This window comes from Rhinoderma darwinii, chromosome 2 (assembly GCF_050947455.1).
Source record: "Rhinoderma darwinii isolate aRhiDar2 chromosome 2, aRhiDar2.hap1, whole genome shotgun sequence".
Taxonomy (NCBI): Eukaryota; Metazoa; Chordata; class Amphibia; order Anura; family Rhinodermatidae; genus Rhinoderma; species Rhinoderma darwinii.
The window spans coordinates 415,700,896-415,728,092 of NC_134688.1; the positions used below are offsets into that span (position 1 = coordinate 415,700,896).

A 27,197-nucleotide genomic window follows, 5' to 3' on the forward strand; every position below is an offset into this window, starting at 1 on the left:
CCAAAGGATATCTGTTTGAGTTGATGTAAACATTTATCTTTTTTTCCCTAGTCCTTTCTATCTATTTTATATAAAAATCTGTCTCAAATTTACCAAGTAAATATAATAGCAATATTTCATATACAGTACGTCCTTTCAAAACCGCCATTTTGACAAAAATATCTGAGTATGTGTGTGGTAGATGAAAAATTGTCTGTAGTCAGCTTTATTCTGACTAAAGGAATAATGAAATATACTGTATAGTAGATTGCAAATATATTACCCATAAAAAAAACAACAACACAGTTCTGTACCTTACGATTTATTTAGGACTCCTATACAGTTTGGACTTTTAGGCCTTAGTGAGAGTATTGTATCAATAAAGTAAATAATGAAGGGTTAATTCCTGTGTGCGGTAGATGGTGACAGATGGTGAACTCTGAATAGAAGTCTTAAGGGACTAAACAGGTGGTTTAGTTTCCAAGTCAGTGCTCTGGGTGCACCCAATGGCGAGGACAACTCTCGTGTTGTCATGGAAAGACACGTCAATAACCACATGACAGCTAGCATACGGCAATCTTAAGAAAAGTCTTCTACCTTCTTAGTTCGGCCTCTTGAGTATTCCTGTTTATTGTGTCTTGTACTTATAAATATTGAGTTCCTTGCAAAATAACCAAAGTTTATTCACATGTAAGATTTTGTATGAGGAGGATTAGAAAAAGCAGTACAGATGTCATTCAACCTTGAAGTAAATATGTATAGAACACAAAGTTCACATATAAGTTCATAATAACTAAAATGTTAAATGTCATATTATGTCTTATTATTGATTCATACTCTTTTGGCAGAATATGCATGTTGGAGGAGTACGGACCTGCCATCCAGCAGCAGAAGTGCCAAGGCACTGGTGTCTTCCATTGGATATTTAGAAATATAAGTGTCAGTATCTAAATGTCATAAAATATCACCAATAGGTATGTTAAAGGGGTTGTACAGGATTAGAAACACATTATTGCTTTCTTCCAACAGCAGTGCAACACCTGACCACAGGTTGTGTCTGGAATTGCAGCTCAGCTCTATTGAAGTGAATGGGGCTGTGCTGCAATACCACACACAACCTGTGGACAGGTGTGGCACTTTTTTGGAAGAAAGCAGACATGTTTTTCTAATACTGATTGTCACCTTTTTTTTTATGATTTTTCCCTACACACGTGTCAGTTGGCAGGTGAACACAGTCACTGAGCTTTCCCAGAGTAGGACGGCAGTATTTAGGTAGGTAAGATTTAGAAACGGCAGTTAGAAATAATGCATCATGTGATATATCTAGAAGATTACAAAAATGGGGATTAATAAAATTTATATTAAAAAATGTTACAAATCCAATCATCACTGACGTCCTAGAAGGGAGTGGCAAAAAATGCAATCATACAAAATATCTCCTCCAGAAAGAAGAAAACTGCCTCTCTAGTGCCACTAATTGGTAACTATCCTGTAAGTCAAAGTCCGACCCTTTAAAGAGCCTTACAACATGACTCAGGTTTTCAGCCAAAACAAAGACACCAAACTGTAGACTGCACTGTTTTAAAGTTGTTGCTTTTTATCTGTACAGTGTAGGGTTCTGGTTGGCTGCGTGAAATTCCCTATGTACAGGTTCGTGGATGGTACTGATTCTTTTTGCGGAGACCCAGCTAGTAGGGAGTATTTAGAGCATAATGTTGTAAATGTTTATTCTAAAGCAGAGTTTTAATGTGTGTTCTTTTTCAACCGTAATGGATATTGGACAATTGGCTTCAAAGTTACCCCTAAACTTCAATACATAAACCTAATATAAATGTTTCTAACACATAATAACATCGTTATTTGGGAGCTTGGGATAATTCACACTTGAGTACATTATAAAGCCTCAAGATCATATATCCATTAACCAAATCGCAAACACGCTTTTAAACTGGCCAAAGACATTAGATTGTTGTTGATGGTGGATTAAAGCATTTATGTCCTGATCTGTTGACAAATGTCTACAGAGGAATTTGAGACATGCCTGCACACCGGTATTTGAGTAAAAAAAAATATGTTTGACTATTATATCAAACCCCTCCCCGGAGATAAGAGGTGCCAAGTCTATTTGGTGGCTTAATGCTCTCCTTATAATTGGTTTAGTCAAGCAGCATTTTAATGTAGGGTTCGGAAGTGCTGTCAGTCAAAACATGTTTCCGTTATTCGTTTTGCTATGTCTATTGAGAATTTTAAAGTGCACAAAAAATGACCAGATAATTCTTCACATACTATTTATAACACACATTCATTCCTAATGGACACTTAAAGGGGTTATCCGTGAGTAACCTTTTACTTCCTAAATGTCCATTGATAGCAATGTGTGCAACTTTATAAATGACATGTTTAAAAAATGTCTTACCATTGCCGATATTCGGATAGCTATCACATGATGCCGCCAGTCTTCCGATCACATGCTGTTCATTGCACACGTGATCTGTGCCTGTTGCTTTCCCCCTCAATGAACATTATTGATGTTATTTTCTTTGCCCGCCTCTTAGCCCTGGTTTACAACAGCACATGCGCGAAAACCAAAGGCCGGACATGCACTGTTGATAGATAACCTCTCTGTTGGCCCACCTATGTGACATCCAATACCTACCGTATGTCACTGTCCAAAATGGGGAATGAGACTGCAGGATGGTGTACTGGGCATAGATGAGAGGTCTAGGGGGGATGTAGAGAAGGGATGGCTAAAGATCCACTTACACCCCAAACCAGGAAGTGTCCGAGCAGAACGAATGTCGTGAGCCGGAAGAATAGAAAAATGAACAAGATCAACAGAATACACATCAAGGTATTGTAATATTTGTATTTATACCTATAGCAAGTATTTATAGTGTTTTTTTAGACCTTTTTTTACTCCCGGATTGGCCTTTTCACATTTTGGGTTAGATTATCATTACATTTATAGTGTATAACGATTGTCAAATACATAACAATTGTAGGATAACAAAAAAAGTAAAATCTTAAAATTTATTTAGCTCTGAAATAAATAGTATGCCATTTTTAAGGAAAAAAAGAAGCTCTCAGCCATAATTGACTTGTCTAATATGGTAATTTTCCACTTGGTTTACCAAGGCATATATAATTAATTCTGTTATATTCAATCAATTATTTATACTTTTTTATAAACACATGTTCGTCTGAGCTTGAAGACTATACCTCATAGTTGGAATTAAAAAAAATTGTACATACGGTATACATTTAAAATTCTATTTGGATGCTTTGTAAATTCTGGACATAAATAAATGTACTGCGTTAATGCACGGTAGTCATATAGGAAACCCACTGTGAATTATGCACTTAATGGAGAGTTCCAAGTTAAAATTTCATGGAAAAAGGTCAAAGTCAAGGTCATGTAACAAAATAATCAGAGGAAAAAGAGACTTGTACTAGAAGGGGTAAAACGTTCTTCTATGCACTATAATAGTTATCTACATACCAGACTAAGGCCTCATACATACGGCAGATCATGACGTTTGTGCAGAGGCATATGGAGTCCCTGTCGTTGCGTGTGCCGCTATATACTACTGCTTTATATGGCACCTTATTACTGATATATTCTCTGAAACAAACAATGCAATGGAAAGCATTACAACATCCGATAGAATATGACACTTTTCATTTGCTTGATTCGTAATAAATCTGACAAAAGTCTCTTTATGAACATTGGAGGCATACGAAGGTACAATAAGCCACCTATACGCTTCTATAAGTGCTGTTTTATGGCTGAGTAATATAATCGGATACAGTACATGAACCCTGTAGCAGGCCAAACATCTCTGCTGCTGCTTATATTTGGGGATTCCATATAATTGAGCAGAAACCACCAAAACTCTATGATTCATATTCTCTTTGTTAACGGATACCTTGGAAAGTTAGAGTGCCACCTAGAAAGCAAGTTCAACAGAGAAAGGACCAGGATCTGCTGATCTGAATCTAATGTCTATGCCATGAACTAGAATGTCTAGTATGATACATACTCCAGTGTAAGGACATTGTCAAAAAGATAGGCTAAGGGTAAAAACCATAGTAGATCTCAAACATACTGTCACAAACCAACTGAAAAACTGGCCCCAGGTCATGTTAATTCTGCCCATATGACTACCGGTGCCCATTAGTGCCATATAATCTAGGCATTTATGGTAACTAATGAATGTTTTTGAAAATGTACTTCTCGGTATTGCAATATTTGACGTTTATAAGTAATTAGCCAAATCTTTTATATATGTACAGATATAGCACAGTAACTGTGCATTTAATGCATTAAGAGTCATGTTAAAATTTGTGACATCTGTATAGTAACAAACATCTGTGAATTAATTCTGCTAAATAAAAATGTTTCAATAAACAGGGATAATAATTATAACAATTAAATATTAGACAGGGTTGTTAAAGCTGTTGCATCTTTGCTTAAATTAAAATGAGCGGCATCAGTTTTCTTTTTATCTAAATTAGAGGGATTTTCCTTTTGGAATATATGAACATGGTATAATTGGGACCCCTTGTATTAATAAAAGCGGAGAGCCACTAGAAGAAGCTGTCTGGGTCTGGATTGCCATTCCTTTGAATGAGCACCATGTAATGTATTTCCTGCAGGGGAGGTGTTTGACTCCCTGCAGTTTTCCTTGGTGATATCTGCTGATTCCTGAGGATTTTAGCAAATAGGCGATCAGCAATCAATCTGTGGGGACAGCCCCCTTAAAGAGGACCTGTCCACTCTCCTGGAATGTCTGTTTTAGTAAATACCGACATTCCCCATAATATAAGAATTCTGGAGCACCTATTCTTAGAGCTTTATGTTGTGCTGTTCCTCTGCTATTCCTCCTGGAAAGGTATGAATACATTGACAATTGGGTGTTACCATGCCCCTTGTCAAAGGAACACGTTCTACACACTCTGACAGGGTCAGACTGTGTATGGATTCACCCTGCTGACAAGGGGAATTGTAAACCCAGCTGTCAATTTAGTCATACATTTTCAGGAGGCATGACAGAAACTTTTTACCCCAAAAATATGTTGACAAAATCCAGATTTAACAAACTCCTGAAATATAGAAATAATTGCATTAGATTTGTTTGAGTTACCTGTTTCATAGATAAATTTGGACTTCTATACAAGCTGCAGTAGGACAATGGGAAGGACAAAGAGTAAATCTTTGGTGGTACCGTTCTGTTAGAGACTGAAGAATTGGTTTCATTATTCAATTTCAAAAAGAGGTGACAAGTGAAGGTGACAAATTTAGTGTTGTGGGAGGAAAATAAAATGATAGTATTGAAGCAAAATTGCTCTAACGTGGCAAATATTCAGGTCAGTTACTTTGTTAATACAGAGTTTTCACATACAAGACAGGTGTAACCTGAAGCTCCTGTGCCCCAATGCAAATTGTGTAATGAGGCCCCCCACCTACCATGTGCCATTTATAATACTGGCATTGTCTTATGTAGCATATGAGTCATTGGACCCCTACAAGTACCAGGGCCTGGGTGCAACTTCAACCTTTGTACCCCTAACCTTACGCCCTTGCTCCTACTTATCTTGTCCACTTTACCTTCTCCCATTGACTCAAGGTGCAAAATACATTGAAGTTACAACTACCGGGGGTCTCTCCTTGCATAGTGGGAACATGACTGGCTTAATGCATTGCAGTCCATTTTGCTACTAAAAGTAAAAATGGTTAATATTTTCTTTGACCATTATGAGGCATGACAAGACCAAGGCATTCTGTAATATGAACTTATGACTATTCTAAAAATACCTTTTACAAAAATATATTTTCTTTACTGTCAAGCCCAGTACATGGAAGTCAGTAATACATTCAGTAGCCTAGAAACTATGATCAGCATTTATACATGGTGGCCCAATAGCCATGTACTTCAGGGTAGTCCAGGCGTTCCATGGTAATCCATTGGCATGTGGAAGCTAAATGATGTGATTTACAGTTCTTCGTCTACTACTTATTGTGCTAACAATCCACGATTTAAAAATAAAATTCCAGATGCAAAAAAAAAATTGCCATGCATGGCACCAGAGGTTACAAAGGGTCAAAAGCTTAAAGGGATCCTGTCATCAACATCTTACCTGTTAAACTCACCTGACCCCTCAATGGCCGCAGCTATCCAGAGTTCATTCCTGTTCTCTTCTTTCCTGAAGTCCTCCTCTGTCTGTAAATATCGTCGTTTAAACTCTTCCCTTTTATGGTAATTATTTTTCCCTCTGGGATGCAGCTTCTTAACCACGCCCATTGCCACCACCTGTCCGGCCCTGATTGGCTAAGGAGCTATCAATCAAAAAGAAGGAGGTGGAGTCCACTCTGAGATGCTGGAGGAATGAAAATCTGACTCTTTTCAGATGAAGATTTGACTCTTTTCTGCTCATTTGCATACGGCGTGGGACCACTGAAAAACAGAATACTAAAGGTACAGAGCTTACTTAGAACATATTTATAGCTTAGATGACAATGATTTTTCACCCACTTTCACCAGGTATTGCTGGCATTATAGCTAAAATGCTGGTGACAGGTTCCCTTTAAACCCGTAAAATTGAAATTGATCCTACTTCTATAGCTTATAAGTATGAAATCTGTAGGATTGATCATGGTTGGTTTCATCATCATCCATTCCCTGTAGAAGTGATCAGGTCAGTGAGCGTCGGAGGGAGGGCATATTTTCTAAAACATATAGTGGGAAAGTTCTCTTATTCTTTAGGACTAAGAGGGCAAGGTAAAAAAACAAAACGTTGAGAATACAACCAAATTGTTGGCTGAATCCGTTATTCATGATCTTGAGCATGGAAATTACAACAAAAAGATGCCTGTAATGTTTTATAGCCAAAATGTCAGTTTCTGTATCACGATAACTGACTTCATTTTAGATGTTCTCTTTTTAGGTTTTGTTGTGAAGCGTAACCTTTGTATTCACCTACAGCCGCCAAAGCGTTGATCAGAACGTGTACATAGGTTAGCCCTTTGCCCAATAATGAGCAAATTGTGTGTCTGGCTCACAAACAAACATTCGTTTTACTTGCCACATTTATCTAGTTTTCAAAATGCAATTAAATGGAACATGAAAAGCATAGAAAATTGTATAAGAGCCAATTTGCTGTGATGTATTTTCACTCAGATCACCACCCGCTATGATTGTTTCTTTCAGCGGCTATTACCTGCATTTACTGCTGGCTTATTCCGCAGGAAAAACGACCTGACACATGATATAAAAATTAGCTGCATTGTGGAGGCTAATAGAGTGAAAATTGTTGGCGTTTTTGTAACTCTTAACTCATGTTCAGAAGCGTAAATTTGATTTGATTTCTCACGTTCTACTGGTTTCCAACACTTGATATTAAATATATTGATGGTTGTATTGGTTCCCTATGTTATGTAGCTGTGAGGCTTTTCATGGAACGTGTTTTACATAGACTCTGGTTTATTGAGTCAAGTGTTTAGTTAGTGACGGTTTAATCACTAAGAAAACTGTTTATTATTATTATTATTATTATTATTATTATTATTATGGTCTGCCAAGTATTATAGATTTAGACTCCTGATGTTCATATTAATAGTAATAATTCTCCTGAGTGTTCTGACGCCTGATAGCTCTTACAGCCTCTCAATGCTGTTTCTAGGATTTCTATGACTGTATCAAGGGCATACATATAAATAGAGGCAGATCATGCAGCTGCTATCGGGCCCTTGGAGAAAAGGCCAACACCTGATTGGTCCCGTCCTCTTTGCTATTGAGTGGAAGTGCAGGACTCCCCTCTACTGAATTGTTAGCAAAAGCAACGTGACAGGGGATTGGCCCAAGGGTCATGGCTGTAGCGTCCATGGCCGTGGGCCGTCAGGTTTACTCACCTCCCGACGCCCGCAGCCATGGATATGTGAGAGCTGGTCCCCATCTCCTTCCTAGGAGATGCCAGCGCTCACTTCCACTCCGGTCCGCTGTGTCCCGTAGGGTGCGCGCTCTTAAAGGGCCAGCGCGCGCACATGAAAACAATCATCATCATCAACCCACATGATTTCCTGGACTATAAGAAGGCCCCAGCCCTTCTGATCCTTGCCTGAGTGCTACGGCAGAGGGGCCTAGTGGGTCCACATACCCTGTGACCGTGACAATGGCTCTTTGTTCCTGGGTGGTAATACCTTGCACAATAATGGGGTCCAGTTTGATCCTTGCTATGGGGCCACTTCTCTTCCATTTACGCCACCGGAATATATCTATCCATCTTGATTTGGGTTGTCTTCTGACGCTATTCCTAAGAATTATACCAAAGTCAATTGTCTTTTCTGGAGTACTGTATTGCAGCTTTGTAAGTCTGAGATTTAGATGAGCAAAAAGTGAATGTGACACAAACCTTTTATGCTTAAAGCGGTTGTCCCATCTGGTCAGTCCTTTTTCAAATCAAAGCCACCAAGAGCTCAGCTGATCTCCATGGGTCTGGCTGCTGAAACATCCGACTATAAACTTATAGCGACACGAAAATGTGCGGATTACCACACAAATGCTTCAACCGTATAATACATGGTAGCGCCGAGCCACTCATTGCAGCAGTTCTTAATTTTGCCTAATATAGAAGGAGGGAATTCCCTTTATGTCGTCTACGTGTCGGTCCTAATAGAGTTTATGGGCAAAGTTAACAAATTTTTAGTTAGGAATTAAAAATCTAGATCTTTAGAACTGTCCAGAATCTGAAGCTGTGTTAATCTAAGTACATACAGTAGGCACGCATTTATTAAGGGGTTTACATAAATTTATGTGCAAGGCTTTATTTGCGCAGAAATGTAAAATGTTTTTTATTTTTACGTCGACTCTGACACTTTTACAAAAGGTAGCATTGCTTTAAAAAGAGAGCGGGGTCACCACGGTCCTGACAGATTTATTAATTTGTATGCCAGAAAGTGGCGTAAATTCTAGCGCAACTGTCGGAGATTTCAAAGTCAGGTGCACGCATAGCACAAGATGCAACTAATTTATTAAGAGGCGTGTGAAATTCGTGTCAGAGTACATCTAGCCCAAGTGATTTCATATTCATCCACATTTATTCTGTTAACAATTTTGAAATAACCTTCAGCATAGATGAATGGACAAATAAAATATTAATGAGGCAAATGATGCAGCAGTAAGTGACAAAGATGTTGCTATCCCAACTACTAGCCATTATGAAAAACAGCATTGTTATAGTAGTAGCAATGCAGAACGTCAAAACAAAGCATGCTAGTATAAAAAGGGCGCAATAGCACTTAGATCTGTACATGAAAGTTAGTACTTATTATAGTACGTATATATAGTAGATCCTATGTAGTACCAGAAAATAGATACCATGGTCTCATGTGCCCAGCTCTGAAAATAACCTGACCCAAGAACAAGTGCTAGAAGGACAATAAATAGTCAAAAAAAATAACAATATTTTATTTGGTATACATTAAAAAATGTGATTAAAAATGAGTCCCACAAAAACAAAATAGTGGATAAAAGTAGAAAACGAGGATCTATAATGGCGCTGCTGCGTGGATCAGGTGAGATGGAGAGACGAGTAGACTCTTCCTTGGTATAAATAGGTGCTTTATTGCATCGCGTTTCGACGCCGAACTGGCGTCTTCATCAGGCATAAAATTTCAGTTTAAAACATGCTGGTATATATATACAACACTGGGTACTGATTGGCCCAGTTCAGATGGAACAGAATTGGCAAGGAAAAAACCGCCAAAACATGGTGGGTCAAAGTTCAAACAAATAACAGACAGGATAAAAGAAATAGTCAAATTGAATTACGATTAGAATAGGAACATATGATTACATGAATAAAACTTGGAGTATTAAAATAAAAATGTTTTGCCTGATTTTATATAAGTCAAATGTTGTAACAGCACCGAGAACGTAAATATTTCTAATAAAAGAGGTTTTTTCCCCATAATGTGGTCTGTAAAGGTTCATTTCCCGTTAGTGATACCGTAACATAAGTGTGTTACTTTTATTCGGTGTTGTTATTATTTTTATTGATGTAGTAGATGGGGATTTGTTTGGGTCAATGCGGGCCGTAGTCATGGAGATTACTTAAACTACGGAAGCCGAGGCAGGCCAAAGTTAGGTGGTGGACCGCATACGGTGAAGCGCATGGTGGAACGCAGAATGGCACGCAAAGTCCGGGGAATCGTGTGAGATGTCATCAAGTACAGAGATGGACAGAACTAATGCTGAAAAAGTAAGTAGAGATTTGTGTGAACGAATTCTAATTCACAATGTAGGAAAAAACGGAGGGGGAGGGAAAATTTTAAGACAACTGACGAGTCAGAAGTTTATTCGGATGAGACAATTTGAATGGTTTATTCAAATATAGAGGTTGTTTGGAAGAAGAGGGTATTTGATTTCATATGTGATCGCTAGATTATGATTAGAAGATTATGAAGGAAAATGTATGTGCGTCTTAGTGTGTTTACTAGACGGATCCAGGCATATCGTAATTAGGGGAATTAATAGCTAAAGGTAGGACTAGTCCAAGGATGACTCTGAGATGTCGTTCAGGCCTCTGGGGTGTAATGTATCCATTTTAAATATCCAAAAATTCTCTCTTTGTTTCAACTTATTAAACCTGTTTGGGACATCGGGGTGAATATGCTCAATAGGAGTAATGCGGATTTCATTAAATTGGCATTTATGTATTTGGGCAAAGTGGCGAGAAACACTGTGTTTTAGAAAACCAGTTTTGATATTGAAACGGTGGTTATTAACCCGAGTCCGTAGGCATTGCGTAGTCCTGCCTATATACTGTAGTTGACAGGGGCATTCTATAAGGTAAACGACATATGAGCTGCCGCAGTTGAGAAACGTTCTGATTGGAAACTTTTCATCGGTAACTGAGGATGTGTATGTATGTTTGTTATGATTAATAATGTCACAGCATAAACAGCGTGGTCGACCACATTTGTATGAACCTTTGAGATCCGAGAGGAAGTTAGAGTCGGGTATTTGAGGTTTTTTGATTCTACTAGGAGCCAGGATATTTTTAAGGGTGGAAGACCGCCTGAAGGTAATATTCGGTTTCATGGGGACCAGGTCTTTCAGGTAAGGGTCATTTTTGATAATGTGCCAATGCTTACCTAGGATAGCTCTGATAGACTTATTGCCTTTGTTATAAGTGGTAATAAAATTGGTATTAAAATTCTTGTTAGGTCCAGGATCTCTAGAGGGCGGGTTTAGGCAGGAAACTTGTGTTAGTTCGGTGGCTCTCTGTCTAGCACCTTTTATTAATTTCAGAGGGAAGTGTTTGTCCTTAAATCGTTGCTCAAGGACATTGCACTCCTTGTGATAGTGAGTGTCTGTACTGCAATTTTTTCTGATTCTCCTAAATTGTCCGAATGGTATGTTTTTCAATCAAGGGCGGTAATGGGCACTTTTGAAATCGATGTAACTGTTTACATCTACCAGTTTGAAATGTGTTTGGGTAATGAATTTATTGTAAATGCTATCGTAACTAATTGTGAGGTCTAGAAAATCAATGGAAATCGGGGAAAAGGTGTGCGTAAATGTTAATCCATATTTATTATTATTCAAAGTCTTGATGAAAAGGGAGGCTTCATCCATACTTCCTCTCCAAACAAGAAAAAGATCGTCAATAAAGCGTCGGTATAATATTATATTGTCTTTAAATTGATGTGGGCCATGTTGAAAACGTTACACAGTAAACGCACATCATTGAGTAATACTCTCATTTCGGATATCACTGTGATCAAAGATCAGCTAGCTAACTTCGAGGACCATGATGATTTCTGTAAACTAGAAAAATCTACCAACAATAGGTTATCTAACTATGAGAAAGAGCTTATCTCTAAAAAAGCAAAAAAACTGCTAAGAGATCGAGCAGACTATACACTCAACCCCTCAGGTGATTGGAGACCTACCTCCCTACCCATTTCTCACAAGAACCCTAATTTGCCTGACCTTAATATAGCCCCTAAAGGGAATACATTTGTTCAGGCTAATCCCACTACTCCCCGTGAGTTGACCACCACCTATGGTCGATCTTTTAGGAATAGTTCCAAGATTAGACCTATTAATCGCACCAACGGGTCAATCTCCCTAACAAAACCTCAAGACTTTATCATGAACAAAAACCACCTTCTGACCAACATCCCTAACGTATTGGTTGATTATACACCCCCTACCATTGTAACAAACAAACTTTGCTCCCAACGACCTACAATTCATCAAGTACCTATCAACGCCTTTAAATCCTCAGATCTGGAACTTCACCTTTCTAGATTACCCTCTATAACTGAACAAATGGAAATACCCCTCATTAACAACTCCCCTACCTTTTCCTTTAATGACTCCATAGAAGATGATATCTCGTCCCTACTACAACTATCAATTCACAACCCCCCCCAGTCACCCAATTCAACTTCACCAGACACCCTTTTTCACGAACCGCTAGAGGCCTCTAATTTACCCCAGGAGTGTACTACCATCAACCCCGATACGAACCTAGCCCTTTCTACCCTAGACTTTACTTTTGCAGGAACATCTTTTTTAGGGCTCCCCTCACAACTAGTCAGGCCACCTTTAACCCCCACGATCATGAGCCAAGACATATTGATCCCGTTCATTATGAGCCCCAAAGCTCAGTCAATCACAAACTTTTTTCCAAAACTACAAAAAATTTCTACAAAAAGGAAACTGGCTACCGACCTAGAGGACGGAGAGGGGGAAAGAACCGAAACAAATCAACACCTATCTCTCAGCAAAAAGAGGAACCTTGTCCCACAATAAAATTATTTAACTTATCATCCTATATACTAAATACCCACGAATGTAGCCTATTAAATAGAGGACTTTCCTTCTGTCCAACAGCACCAGTCGACACCTTTGAGTTATTTATGGACCTGAATAGGTTTATACGAAAACTGACTTTGACGAGACATTTTGCGATCGCTAAACACACCACCTCTTCAACTCACAATACCGAAGAACCCCCAAACAGGGCCTCTCCTCGCGCTGTTCCAGTGGAAGTCCACCCAAAATCAACATTCTACCCAACCTATCACCAAGGACCTATGCTAGAAACCTTTTCCACCCTAGTGAGCAACGAATTTAGGTCATTTGAAACACCATCACATCACCCAGACAATCTGACCTCCTATGAAAGAAGGGCATTAAAAACCCTCCACAATAATACAAATATAGTTATCCGCCCGGCAGATAAGGGAGGGGGCATAGTTATACAGGATAGAACCGACTACCTGGGCGAAACTATGAGGATTTTGAGTGATACCTCATTTTACAATAAATTAACCACCAACCCACTGTCCTCCTATATATCGGAATACCAAAATCTTATTGAATCTGCAGCCATTGAAAGTCTAATTACCAAAAAAGAAAAACAGTTCCTATCGGTCCCATTCCCAAATATGCCTTTCATATACCACCTACCTAAAATACATAAGTCACTCACTAACCCCCCAGGACGCCCTATTATTTCTGGGATAGGTTCACTTACCAGTAACCTTTCCCATTTTATTGACCTCCATCTCCAACCCATTGTATTGACCCTACCATCGTACTTAAAAGACTCTACACAATTAATTAGAGATCTGAATAATTTGAATTTTGACCCCTCCCTACCCCAAATTGGTTTCCTTACAGCAGACGTTACCGCCTTGTACAGTAATATCCCTCATAGCAAGGGTATAGAAACTGTCCAATCCTATCTTTCAGCAAATACCCTAATTCCTGATCCACAAGTCCGTTTTTTAGTCAAGTGCATTAAATTTATCCTCTATCACAATACTTTCAGTTTCAACAATAACTTTTACAACCAGGTTAAAGGATGCGCCATGGGCACCAGATTTGCACCAGCATATGCAAACCTCTACATGGGTGCATTTGAAAAAACACACATTCATGGCCCACATCAATTTAAAGACAATATAATATTATACCGACGCTTTATTGACGATCTTTTTCTTGTTTGGAGAGGAAGTATGGATGAAGCCTTCCTTTTCATCAAGACTTTGAATAATAATAAATATGGATTAACATTTACGCACACCTTTTCCCCGATTTCCATTGATTTTCTAGACCTCACAATTAGTTACGATAGCATTTACAATAAATTCATTACCCAAACACATTTCAAACTGGTAGATGTAAACAGTTACATCGATTTCAAAAGTGCCCATTACCGCCCTTGGTTGAAAAACATACCATTCGGACAATTTAGGAGAATCAGAAAAAATTGCAGTACAGACACTCACTATCACAAGGAGTGCAATGTCCTTGAGCAACGATTTAAGGACAAACACTTCCCTCTGAAATTAATAAAAGGTGCTAGACAGAGAGCCACCGAACTAACACAAGTTTCCTGCCTAAACCCGCCCTCTAGAGATCCTGGACCTAACAAGAATTTTAATACCAATTTTATTACCACTTATAACAAAGGCAATAAGTCTATCAGAGCTATCCTAGGTAAGCATTGGCACATTATCAAAAATGACCCTTACCTGAAAGACCTGGTCCCCATGAAACCGAATATTACCTTCAGGCGGTCTTCCACCCTTAAAAATATCCTGGCTCCTAGTAGAATCAAAAAACCTCAAATACCCGACTCTAACTTCCTCTCGGATCTCAAAGGTTCATACAAATGTGGTCGACCACGCTGTTTATGCTGTGACATTATTAATCATAACAAACATACATACACATCCTCAGTTACCGATGAAAAGTTTCCAATCAGAACGTTTCTCAACTGCGGCAGCTCATATGTCGTTTACCTTATAGAATGCCCCTGTCAACTACAGTATATAGGCAGGACTACGCAATGCCTACGGACTCGGGTTAATAACCACCGTTTCAATATCAAAACTGGTTTTCTAAAACACAGTGTTTCTCGCCACTTTGCCCAAATACATAAATGCCAATTTAATGAAATCCGCATTACTCCTATTGAGCATATTCACCCCGATGTCCCAAACAGGTTTAATAAGTTGAAACAAAGAGAGAATTTTTGGATATTTAAAATGGATACATTACACCCCAGAGGCCTGAACGACATCTCAGAGTCATCCTTGGACTAGTCCTACCTTTAGCTATTAATTCCCCTAATTACGATATGCCTGGATCCGTCTAGTAAACACACTAAGACGCACATACATTTTCCTTCATAATCTTCTAATCATAATCTAGCGATCACATATGAAATCAAATACCCTCTTCTTCCAAACAACCTCTATATTTGAATAAACCATTCAAATTGTCTCATCCGAATAAACTTCTGACTCGTCAGTTGTCTTAAAATTTTCCCTCCCCCTCCGTTTTTTCCTACATTGTGAATTAGAATTCGTTCACACAAATCTCTACTTACTTTTTCAGCATTAGTTCTGTCCATCTCTGTACTTGATGACATCTCACACGATTCCCCGGACTTTGCGTGCCATTCTGCGTTCCACCATGCGCTTCACCGTATGCGGTCCACCACCTAACTTTGGCCTGCCTCGGCTTCCGTAGTTTAAGTAATCTCCATGACTACGGCCCGCATTGACCCAAACAAATCCCCATCTACTACATCAATAAAAATAATAACAACACCGAATAAAAGTAACACACTTATGTTACGGTATCACTAACGGGAAATGAACCTTTACAGACCACATTATGGGGAAAAAACCTCTTTTATTAGAAATATTTACGTTCTCGGTGCTGTTACAACATTTGACTTATATAAAATCAGGCAAAACATTTTTATTTTAATACTCCAAGTTTTATTCATGTAATCATATGTTCCTATTCTAATCGTAATTCAATTTGACTATTTCTTTTATCCTGTCTGTTATTTGTTTGAACTTTGACCCACCATGTTTTGGCGGTTTTTTCCTTGCCAATTCTGTTCCATCTGAACTGGGCCAATCAGTACCCAGTGTTGTATATATATACCAGCATGTTTTAAACTGAAATTTTATGCCTGATGAAGACGCCAGTTCGGCGTCGAAACGCGTTGCAATAAAGCACCTATTTATACCAAGGAAGAGTCTACTCGTCTCTCCATCTCACCTGATCCACGCAGCAGCGCCATTATAGATCCTCGTTTTCTACTTTTATCCACTATACACCAGCGGTACCTTTGGTCACCGGTCCGGATCTGGCAGCAGCACCTGTGGACTTTTTTCCTCGCGCAATACCTATGGCTTTCTGGTGAGCATAGTATCTTCTTTCCTCCATTAGCCTATCCTAAACCTACTTCACTATGTGGCGCCGTGGTTTTTTCTCTATTTGTTACAAAAACAAAATGGGACACCACTGCGTGGTATAAATATATACTGTAAGGGTTTTGCAAGATGCTATAGTTACCCTAAATGACCAGAATGATGCAACAGAATATAACAAAAAAGTGCCATAGTGCATGAATACAACGCTCTCAATCAAAACACCAAATAGCCATGTAACTGCACATACCCATGTTGTTTATACCATCATAAGGATGTACCCTCCCCCCCCATGAACAATTTGGCTCATAGCTTTCGTCTGGGGGTGGTGCTCACTAATGTGTCCCATATCAACTTCCCTCCACTAATCAGGCAAAAATTGATTCATGTGCTGAAGTTAATTATAATCTGCAAAATAAGATATATGGTTGAACTAGTATGGAATTATGCGCTCTGTGTGTGCAATTCCATTGCTTCATATACCTGGTGTGTAGTGACGTCAGGCGTCTGTCATGTGATTACATGCGTCACATACCGGATACCAAACAGGAAGCTGGTCATCAGGGACGTGGGCACATGCACACTTTGGCCAGGCGCACAAATAGGCAATAGCCGGTCATAAAATATCAATGTGTGGAAGGTGAGAGAGCATATCCACTGAAGGAGCATAGGAGAACAATATACATATGGAGCCATCTTTATCTTGACTTTTAACGCATTAAATACAGAGTAGCAAGATCCTTTATTTTGACCATTTCAATGACTTTTGTTGTGTAATATCACGCTGCAGCAAGTTATCAGAGTCAAGATAAAGATGGCTACATCCGTAGCAAAGTCCTACTCAATGTGCAAAAGTGTGTTCAATACATAGCATAAGCAAGAAATGCGCAGTTCTATTACAATGATATAGAAGATTACTGCCATATCAGTGCCACTGGAGCGTAGATTGGTTATGCTGCATTATACACCAAGACATGTATGTGAATAAAAATTGAAAATGGTAAACAAAAAGTGAAAGACTAAAAATCCAGATAGTTCATGTGACTCTAATAAAGATAAATCTAATACAATGCAAAAGGGGGCCAATAAGTTACAGCACGCTGAAAATAACCACTAACTCGCAATCCTGTTGGACCATTTTCAATAGGCCTAATGTTTGTTCCAATTTTGGTGCCATTTACCGTTCTATTTCTTTGATATAACACAATAAATATTTTCTTTCCCAATATTCTAAAACCCTAATACGAGAAAGACAATAGCTTAGGGAGAGACTTATACTATGTGATGTAAAGATTTACAATATTATCCATCTAAAATATTGCGGCCAGGACAACTTAAAGAGGCCCTATTATAAGTGGCCTATCTTGTACATGATGTGATCGGCGCTGTAATGTAGATTACAGCAGTGTTTTTTATTTAGAAAAATGATCATTTTTGACAGAGTTATGACCTATTTTAGCTTTATGCTAATGAGTTTCTTAATGGACAACTGGGCGTGTTTTACTTTTTGACCAATTGGGCGTTGTGGAGAGAAGTACATGACGCTGACCAATCAGTGACCAATCAGCGTCATACACTTCTCCCCATTCATTTACACAGCACATAGTAATCTTACTAGATCACAATGTGCAGCCACATACACACACATTAGCGTTACTCAAGTGTCCTGACCGTGAATATACATTACCTCCAGCCAGGACGTGATGTCTATTCAGAATCCTGACACTTCGGTAACGATTGTGTGAGATTTACAGCAAGGCAAGCGTAATTTCGTTTTAAATGACCGTTTACAGCGTAATCTCGCGAGATTACGTTTGCCTTGCTGTAAAATCTCACACAAACGTTAGAGAAGTGTCAGGATTCTGAATAGACATTACATCTACATTACAGCGCCGATCACATTATGTAGAAGATAGACAACTTCTAATGTGGTGACAGAGCCTCTTTAAAACAAGAGGTGGGCTGTCCACTACTGGTAGCGTGGCCTCCTGTAGCTGTCCTTGCTTTGTCGGTCTAGCCTAAAAGAATTATATGTATGACTATCATTGGTTGCATTATGTGTTATTATTCTCTGCACAATAAAAAGTCTGCTCACGCAACATGCCTTTAAAGTCCTCAAACTACTGCCATACTCATGTAAATAGATTTCACATTAACATAAAAGGTGAGAGGAATTTACAATGTTGTTTCTGTATGATCATTCTATAGTTAATATTATGTATAGTTGATATTAATTAGTCCCCGAATATTTGTGCACGAGTGATTTTCTTTCTCATCACCTATGACACTTGTGAATATATGCGAGTGAAAGAGACTACATAAATAGCGCAATACTCTTGGGTTGATATCCTTATCTGTGAGAATCTCTTGAGAATAACACATTGAAAGTCACAGGGCTTGTTCCCTAAGCAGAAGTTGTAATTACTGGATGATGGAATAACAAAGTGTTCGCACATTCTTGGCTTTAAAACCACAAAACAGATTTGATAAGGGCACTCCAGATTTAATTGTGTTCAAGTTTTTTCAGCTTGATTGAAAAGCCACGTCTGAAATTACATAATAATGTTACATTGAACGGCTGACAAACTGTTTATCGAACATAAAAATATATCAGTGTGTTGTGTATATACCACAAAGCACAAACGGGTATGTATATTTGGCAAACAATACTATAGAATCACTATGTATATCACAAAGGTATACATTTTATTCATAGTAAATACACTTCATAAATGATAAAAACACTTAAAAATGCATAAACCTGCTCTACAAAATCTTAGAGGGGGAGAAAGTTGCCACCCTAATAAGTGGCCAACCAACAAATGTCCCCACACTTCCACCAATTCCCCTAAGCATGCATTTGAGTTGTATAAGCATGAGTCTGAAAAAAATATTACGTCAAATCATTTGCTGGAAACCACGTAATCCCATGATAGTCAGAAAGGGGAAGATGGGACTGAATATCCAGTGCAGCGACTGTATTTCCCTTCTGTCAGACATTTGGAGTTTAAGGGTATGTTCACATGGCGGATTCTGCTGCAAAATTCTGCCTCCTATTAATTTCAATGGGAGCCGGACACTTCTGTTTCCCGCTAGCTGATTTTTTTCAACTAGCGGGAAAAAGAAGATTCCTGCCTGATCTTCGTGCGGATTCCACCCGAGCCTCTCGAAGTGAATGGGAGGAGGACTCTTCCTGTCGAGGACCGGAATAATTCCCCGGTGGACTAGGTGGCGGGACCAGCCAAGCAAAATCCACTGTGTAAACTTACCCTAATGCTCTCCTTCTATTCAGGGGTGTAGCTATGGGAAGTGCAAAGGTTGCAGTCATACCCAGGCCACATAAGAAGATATCCGTATTATAAATGGCACATAGTTAGTGGGTGGTTATCTTATAGATTTTGCATTGGAGCCCTGGACCTTCAAGTTATGCTCTTATTAATATTTGTTGGACAAATATCAGTTTTCATTAATTTCCTATGTTTCCTTTGTGCCTTGTTGAGGTGTGGAAGGAGGGGCAGACTTAGGGCAAAGCCACACGTGGCGGAATTGCTCTTGAATTCCGCTGTGGACACTCCGCAGCGTTAATCCGCAGCGGAGCCGTTTCTCCATTGACTTCCACTTCTATTTAGTAGGGTTCGTTTAGACAAAGCGGAAAATTCCGCTGCGGAGCATAGGCTGCGGTGCAGAATTTGGTGTCCGCAGCATGCACTGGATGTTGCGGAGTTGTGGCGGACTGGTTGCGGACTCATGGCGGAATTTCTCCATTGACTTCAATGGAGATTCTAAATTCCGCAATGAAGTCCGCAGCTGTCATGCACATGTTATGTGTGCTGTGGATGCGTCTTGCTTTTTTGACATGACATTTCTTCATTCTGGCTGGACCTATGTATTTCTAGGTCTACAGCCAGACTGAGGAAGTCAATGGGGCTCCCGTAATTACGGGAGCGTTGCTAGGAGACGTCAGTAAATAGTCACTGTCCAGGGTGCTGAAAGAGTTAAGCGATCGGCAGTAACTGTTTCTGCACCCTGGACAGTTACTACCGATCCCAATATACAGCAACCTGTAAAAAAAATAGAAGTTCATACTTACCGAGAACTCCCTGCTTCTGTCTCCAGTCCGGCTTCCCAGGATGACGTTTCAGTCTAAGTGACGGCTGCAGCCAATCACAGGCTGCAGCGGTCACATGGACTGCCGCGTCATCCAGGGAGGTCGGGCTGGATGCCGAAAGAGGGACGCGTCACCAAGACAACGGCCGGTAAGTATGAAATTCGTTTACTTTCACTAGGGAAAGTGCTGGCCCTTCTCTCTATCCTGCACTGATAGAGAGAAGGGAAGCACTTTTACCGCAGTCCGCAGCATCTAGTCCGCATCAATTTACTTCACATTTTGGGCAGATCCGCCGCAGAATCTGCAATGCAGATTCTGTGCGGCATTGATGCGGACAGTTGCGGAGGAAATCCGTCACATGTGGGCATGCCCTTACACTGATCTCATAGTTTCAAGGGGTGATCCTTGTGAATTCTCAGGCACTGCCCACTTTGTCTAACCATGCAGATAGGACACAACAATCTATTAGAATCTATGTTTTTTAAGTGACTTGCCAAGGTTTTTGATCATATAAATATAAACAGGGTGGTATGTGACAGTGGTTAAGAAAACGTCACTAGAAAAAAAAGGTAAGCAGAACTACCGAGATTGATATCGGCAGGTAATCTGATTTTCAGTTTGGGTATAGGGAGTGATGGATTGATGTGGCTAAACAGTTTTCCCATAGCAGTAAGGTCACACAGAATTTGCATGGATAAAAATACTCAATTTTAACTGTAAAATTTCAAAGTCGATCCATATCAGGTATACTATTAGAGCAGCATAAGTTGTTTGAAAAGTTAGTGCCCATTTAAGTTCTATGCTTCCATTATTAAGTGCTCCTAAATTGCAACTAGCCGTTATTGTGGTTCCGAAAACTGTCACTCCTGGCATACAGGGTGTTTAAAGAGACAGATGTCCAAATTAGCAGTCTTTGGGCTATACTAATGAGAGCAAGAGCTTCTGGTTACACGGGGATAACTTCATTTAAATGCATTTCCGGCTATACCATTTCTTCTTCAGTATTTTATATAAAATGCATAAAAGTTGAAAAATCTGGGCAAAAACTGGAAGGAATAGTCTTTAACTTTCTACTGTATTATAGATGTAGGCATCTGTATCACAAAGAGCTCAGCCAGTTCTAGTTTTTTTATCACTTTTATAAATGTAATAAACATAAATGCTTTTATACAGGTAAATACATTATTTGATTTCTAGTCCTTGCCAACTACGCTGAATAGGTTGACTTCATATATTGAGCCCATGAATCATATAATAACCTCTTTAATAAATGAGTTTTCTCTTTCTTAGTATTAAGTTTCCTTAGAAACTGGGAGTAGCAGACGACACTTATCGCTTATCAAAGTCTTTATTTTTCTTCCAAATTTAACATTTGCTTTAGATTAGACTTTTTAAATGAACAGTATAATAGAGTGCGGAACACCTGTACTTTGCTGCTATTGAATCTAGTCCTTACTGCACATGCTACTTATTCCCACAGATTCCACACAGAAATAAACGATTGAATGAGGCTAATCCTCGTGCAGATACATGGTGCATCAAACGGCACATCCTCCGATTTCTGTCATGGATTCTGTAGTAAATACGTGTCAAATTTACTTATGACAAATCTGACACGTGTGAACATAGCCTAATCAGCACAGAATAAGGACCCACAGTATTTAGAGTTAAAGAGCTAAATCGTGTTTAAGGGTGGACAAACAAGTCGTAAATGCTCACCTAGATTTCATATTAGGATCATATTTTATGTCAAGTTTACTACACAGATCCTTTTAAGTGAAAATAGGGTCTATTCAAACCTTTGCTAGTGTAATATGCATATTTATGTTCGCTGCATGGTGTAAAATTCAACTGAATATTTGATGCCAGGCATAGCTTATAATTGACATACTAGGATCAACTTTATAGGAAGACAATTAACCTATTAGTATATTTTTTGGGGAGTGGAGTGGAGTAGGGCTGGGCGATTAATCGAAAAATAATCAAAATCAAAATTCAGAGCAATAAATCGACATCATCTTGTGAATTTTGGTTTTATCAATAATTTTCTCCCATATCTTCAGGACGCAGATACAGTTGAACTCAATGGTAGAGCAGGGGACTGAAAGGTCCCGGCTCTACCACTCACTATGTATCGTTGAACGTGAGGCAGTGACGTCCTCGTGTCTGCCTGCGCCGTGCCACACAGACCACAGGAGCAGAGGGATCTTCTCTACTCATCATTGGAATGGGGTTAGGAGAGTATGTATATTCTTATTTTTATCAGGCACTATTGGGGGCAGCTGTGGGGGCATTATACTGAGTGGTGGACAGTTATGGGGGCATTATACTGAGTGGTGGCAGCTATGAGGTGCATTATACTGTGTAGGGGCAGCTATGGGGGCATTATACTCTGTGGAGGCAGTTATGGGGGCATTATACTGTGAGGGGGCAGCTATAGGGGCACTATACTCTGTGGAGGCCAGATATAGGGGCATTATACTGTGTGGAGGAAGTTATGGGGGCATTATACTGTGTAGGGATAACTATAGGGGCAGTATCAGGGGGTATATTATACATAGTAGTATACAGCAGGCTTAGGGAATAAACATTAATTCAATGGCGTAGCATGCAAATAGGGGGTGTGGTAGGCAAAAAGGGGTCTGGCCTAAATAATCTTTTAATAATCGTAATCGAGGTTACATGTTCAATTAATTGTGATTTTGATCTAGGTCATAATTGCCCAGCCCTAGAGTGGAGTACCCAGAGAAAATCCACGCAAACACAGGAAGGACATACAAACTCCATTCAGATGTTGCCCTGGTTGGATTCAAGCTCAGGTTCCCAGTGCTGCAAAGCAACAGTGTCCGCCATAGAAGCTGTAGATCTCTAATAATAATAATAATAATAATAATAATAATAACAAAAGCTAGATTTAGACATTAATATGTTAATGTAATCATAGAACAATCGCAAAGAAAATCAAGCCTAAATCCAGATAAAAGCGGCTATAAAATGAATATATCTAATGGTTTTGACCGATTTCCTCACTGACAATACTAACAAATTTTTTTTATTTTTTTGCTTTTTCTTGCTTTGGAGAAGGTATAAAAATAACTGTGTAGTTTATTTCTTTAGTGCACACTAAACAACATATGTGAATGTTGACTATTTAAGCTTAAAATACAACGTTTAGGGGAAGCAAATCTATGTGTATTTGACTTTTAGACCAAGACGTGAAAATTATAGTCATAGAAATAGAATTACAATCTCTAGTCAGTTATAACTTAAACTTTTTTTGTGACTTTGTGAACTGTTCATGTAGTTCCGTGTCCTTGTGTCATGCTAATATGTGCTCAAATGGGGACCAAATTATCTTAAAACTGAAAATATAATCCTCCCAATGTTTTAGTAATCCAAGGTGAGGGGAAGTTAAAGAGAATCTTTGACCTGCACAAATAAGCCAGTAGATGCTCTAACATCACAACCTTGTTCAGAGACCATGTGGCCACAGCCACGACACCTTACAAGCTAAAGTTGAGAAGGGGGCTCAATTAACAAACAGGGCATGTTTTTTGCGTACATGCTGAGCAAATGCAGTTTTTCTTAGGGCATCTGATTGATTAACGGGGTTACCTTGTCCAATGCCTAATTGTAATATATATGTGAGTTGGGGAAAAATAAGTGAATCATCATGTGAAAAAATATAAATTTTCAATCTTTTGGGAAAAATCCTTTAAAAAGGCCTAGAAATGTATTTAAAAAATATCTTGAAATGGTAGGCACCTTTGTATAAGTAATTTTTTTCTGCCTAAATAGGGTTCCTTCTCTTTTGTGTAAATAAAAAATATTTTTTTTCCCACTGTAGATATTAAGATCTCTACCTCAACGAAGTGGCCTACCACTGCTCTACACCGGGAACACTTAATCTATCCTTGTCACAAATATAAAAGTAACATACAAATATGTAGAACTAAGAACATTATTCGGAAAAGGAATTTTGCCTAGATGTTTCTAGTGAAGGCCCTGTTCACTAGACACTGAGTTGTTTTGCAGGTGGAAAAATCTGCCTCAAAATTCCTTCAGGAATTTTGAGGCAGATTTTGACCTGCCTGCACTCTCTTTTCTGTTTACTCTGCCTCCCATTGATGTCAATGGGAGGTCAGAGACAAAATTGCTTGAAGAAAGGGCATGACGCTTCTTTTTCCCGCAAAGTCAATGAGAGGCGTTTTTGGCCTTTTTTTGGCACGGTTTCCGACGTGGTTTCTGGCGCAGTTTCCGACGCGGTTTATATATCAAACGCGCCAAAAGAAACTCAGTGCGAACAGGGCCTTACTATGGAAATGCTGCTGTCACACAAACTGTGACAGCAACATCAATATAGCTAAATGGGAACTGAAGTCATAATTGTTGGTTATACTTCTAGATACATTTTTTTTTCCCTGTAGGAGATGAAAGTTTGAGGTAAGGAACATGTGTAAATGTAGCACTTATTAATAAAACGAAGGTATAAACTAACATACAACATGGTCTCAAGAGATATGCAAAGTAGGCCTCAATTTAGCTAAAAATATTGATCTGATGGCCTTAAATTCCTGATGGAATATTCTTAAGACTCATCTAAATGTGCCTAACCCAAGGGACAGACGAGCCTAAAGACAAAACTCCAGATCTTTTATTGAGTGGATCGCAAGCAATTACAAAACCTATACACAAAGGACATAAGTGGTCTCCGAGCAATCACCTAGAAGAGATTGTGTTAAGTCTTATCTTGGCAGTACATTTTCAACTCTTTTCATGTTATAATTTTCTACACCGAGTCTTAACCATACAGTATGAACCAAGAATGTTCTGGGTCCTGGAATGTGAAATCAAATAACACGCTCAATAGATATTCACTGCTTCTAGTGTTTCATATGAATTCTTATTTGATGGGCCTTGGGCTCTTAGTGAACTTGAAGTGATACTTTTCCACTGTATTTTTCACATGGACACTTCATTCAAATTTATCATCACAGATGCCAGAACCCATGTGGAGTCTGTTGGTAATACGCATGATTACTGGGGCTCCCATTTTGACAGTCAGGCCCCTTAAAATATCAGTAATTATATCTTATCTGTATGCTTGTGGTGGATTCAACTACAGGTTTCCTTTTCCTTAGTATTGAATATTCCCCCTACAGATCAAAGAGATATGCACTAATAGTCAATCTCCAAGATACAGTACAGAATCACTACGCAAAATTGGGAAAGTAAATACCAAAAAATGCAGAAACACAGTAATAGCCGAGGAAAACATAATCTTCTTCCACCACTTTTTAGACAGTAAGATAAACCCAACATTGGAGGATGCATAGATTCCTGGCAGAGTTTTCGGTGTCATAATTGTGCTAATTAGTGAATATGTTTGATTACATCTACAACTCACACTGATAGAAATAGGTCATACTAAAGGTACTCTTACATGGACCGACGGAGCTGGTTTTCTACTTTCATAAGGAGCTAGTATGGAAATGAGCGCTTGCTACTACGATCACTCGTCCCCATACTTTTCTATCACGTCGGCAGCACATCTGCCTGTTTACAATAACGATAATATTTTGGGCATTTGAAACTATACAATCAGCCAATGAACGAGTGTTTGCTCGCTCATCGTCTGATTGTTGCCCTGTTTACACAGGGCAATTATCAGGAACGAGCGTTCTGTGAATGCTCGTTTGCCCGATAATTGGCCGGTGTAAAAGGGCTCTAAGGCTCTATTCCCACTTGTGTTATTTCTTTTTCATTAGGTTTCCATTGCTCCTTGATAACCATAAAAGCACAGCTTTTAGGCTTCTCTTTCTAGTAAAAAAACTGAAACCTAATAGATGCTTGACAGACCTATTATGGGTTAAGCTCTATTGACACTGCGTTTGCAATGTACATTCGGCGTATGCCAGTGCATTCCTTGAACTTATCCATAGGTTTCCATTGACCCATCGTATGCCATAAGATTGTCCTTTTGGCATACGTCGGGGAGGTATGTGTCGGCATCCTTTTTTTACTGTGTGGAATAGTGTAGTCAACTGCACTATTCAATACTGAGGTATCCAGTAAAAAAACATATACTGTACAGTATATGTTTTTTTACAATGGGAACCTATGAACGACGTAAGCTACTGTGTGCCTATTCAATGGCATATGTCGGAGCCTTCTGTTGGAGGTATAAGTCTGGTTACATGCAGCGCTTCATACTGGCTATCAACCTACTGGTTATGCCCGTACAACAGATCGATTGGTGCCACAAAGCGCAGTCCCATCCAATAGTCAAACCTTTAACATGAATTCTCTTCATTTGTAACATATTTATATTGGTACCCTATCCATTTCATCTAGTGACATATCAATATGACATAAAAAATGCAATTCTCCGTAAAGTGGGCAGAATACAGTGCTAGCACCCTTTACCCTCTGTGTGATCTCGGTTAAATTCAACAGCAATTGCATTTCCTTTGCCAGTGAATGAAAATAAACGTAGCTAATTTTGGGCGCCCACAACTCTACCTCTAATAGAGAATATAGAAGCTGCAAGGTAATTCACTTTCCATTTACAGTATTGTTTCTCCGTATAAATTATTATTTTTATATCTAACCAAAGTAATGTTGGATATTTACTGTTCAAAGGGTCTTGAGAAAGCATTTCGGATTCTTTATCCTTAGATGTATGAGTCACGGTACAGATGCACATTAGAACTGGCGACCTTATACTTCTTATCTAAAGTGTGTCTCATATTCTTCCTTGCTGTCAGATTGACTGTATCATGATGTCACAATCCGTGATAAATTTGCTGCATTTCCCCCTTCAATTTGCAGAGTCTGGGCCATAAATGTTACTGTGATGCA

General features: G+C 39.0%; 1 protein-coding gene and 1 long non-coding RNA gene across 3 annotated transcripts in view; one reads left to right on the forward strand and one right to left on the reverse strand.

The window, feature by feature from the left end:
* RAP1GAP2 (RAP1 GTPase activating protein 2) overlaps positions 1–27,197 on the forward strand; it is a 669,125-nt gene that overhangs the window by 278,843 nt on the left and 363,085 nt on the right. The gene's annotated exons all lie outside the window — the stretch shown is intronic.
* Positions 18,718–27,075, reverse strand: LOC142741453 (uncharacterized). The gene is made up of 3 exons (XR_012881145.1): positions 26,970–27,075; positions 23,115–23,204; positions 18,718–18,774 (listed from the first exon to the last, which is right to left on the reverse strand). It is a non-coding gene; the product is annotated as an uncharacterized LOC142741453 (long non-coding RNA).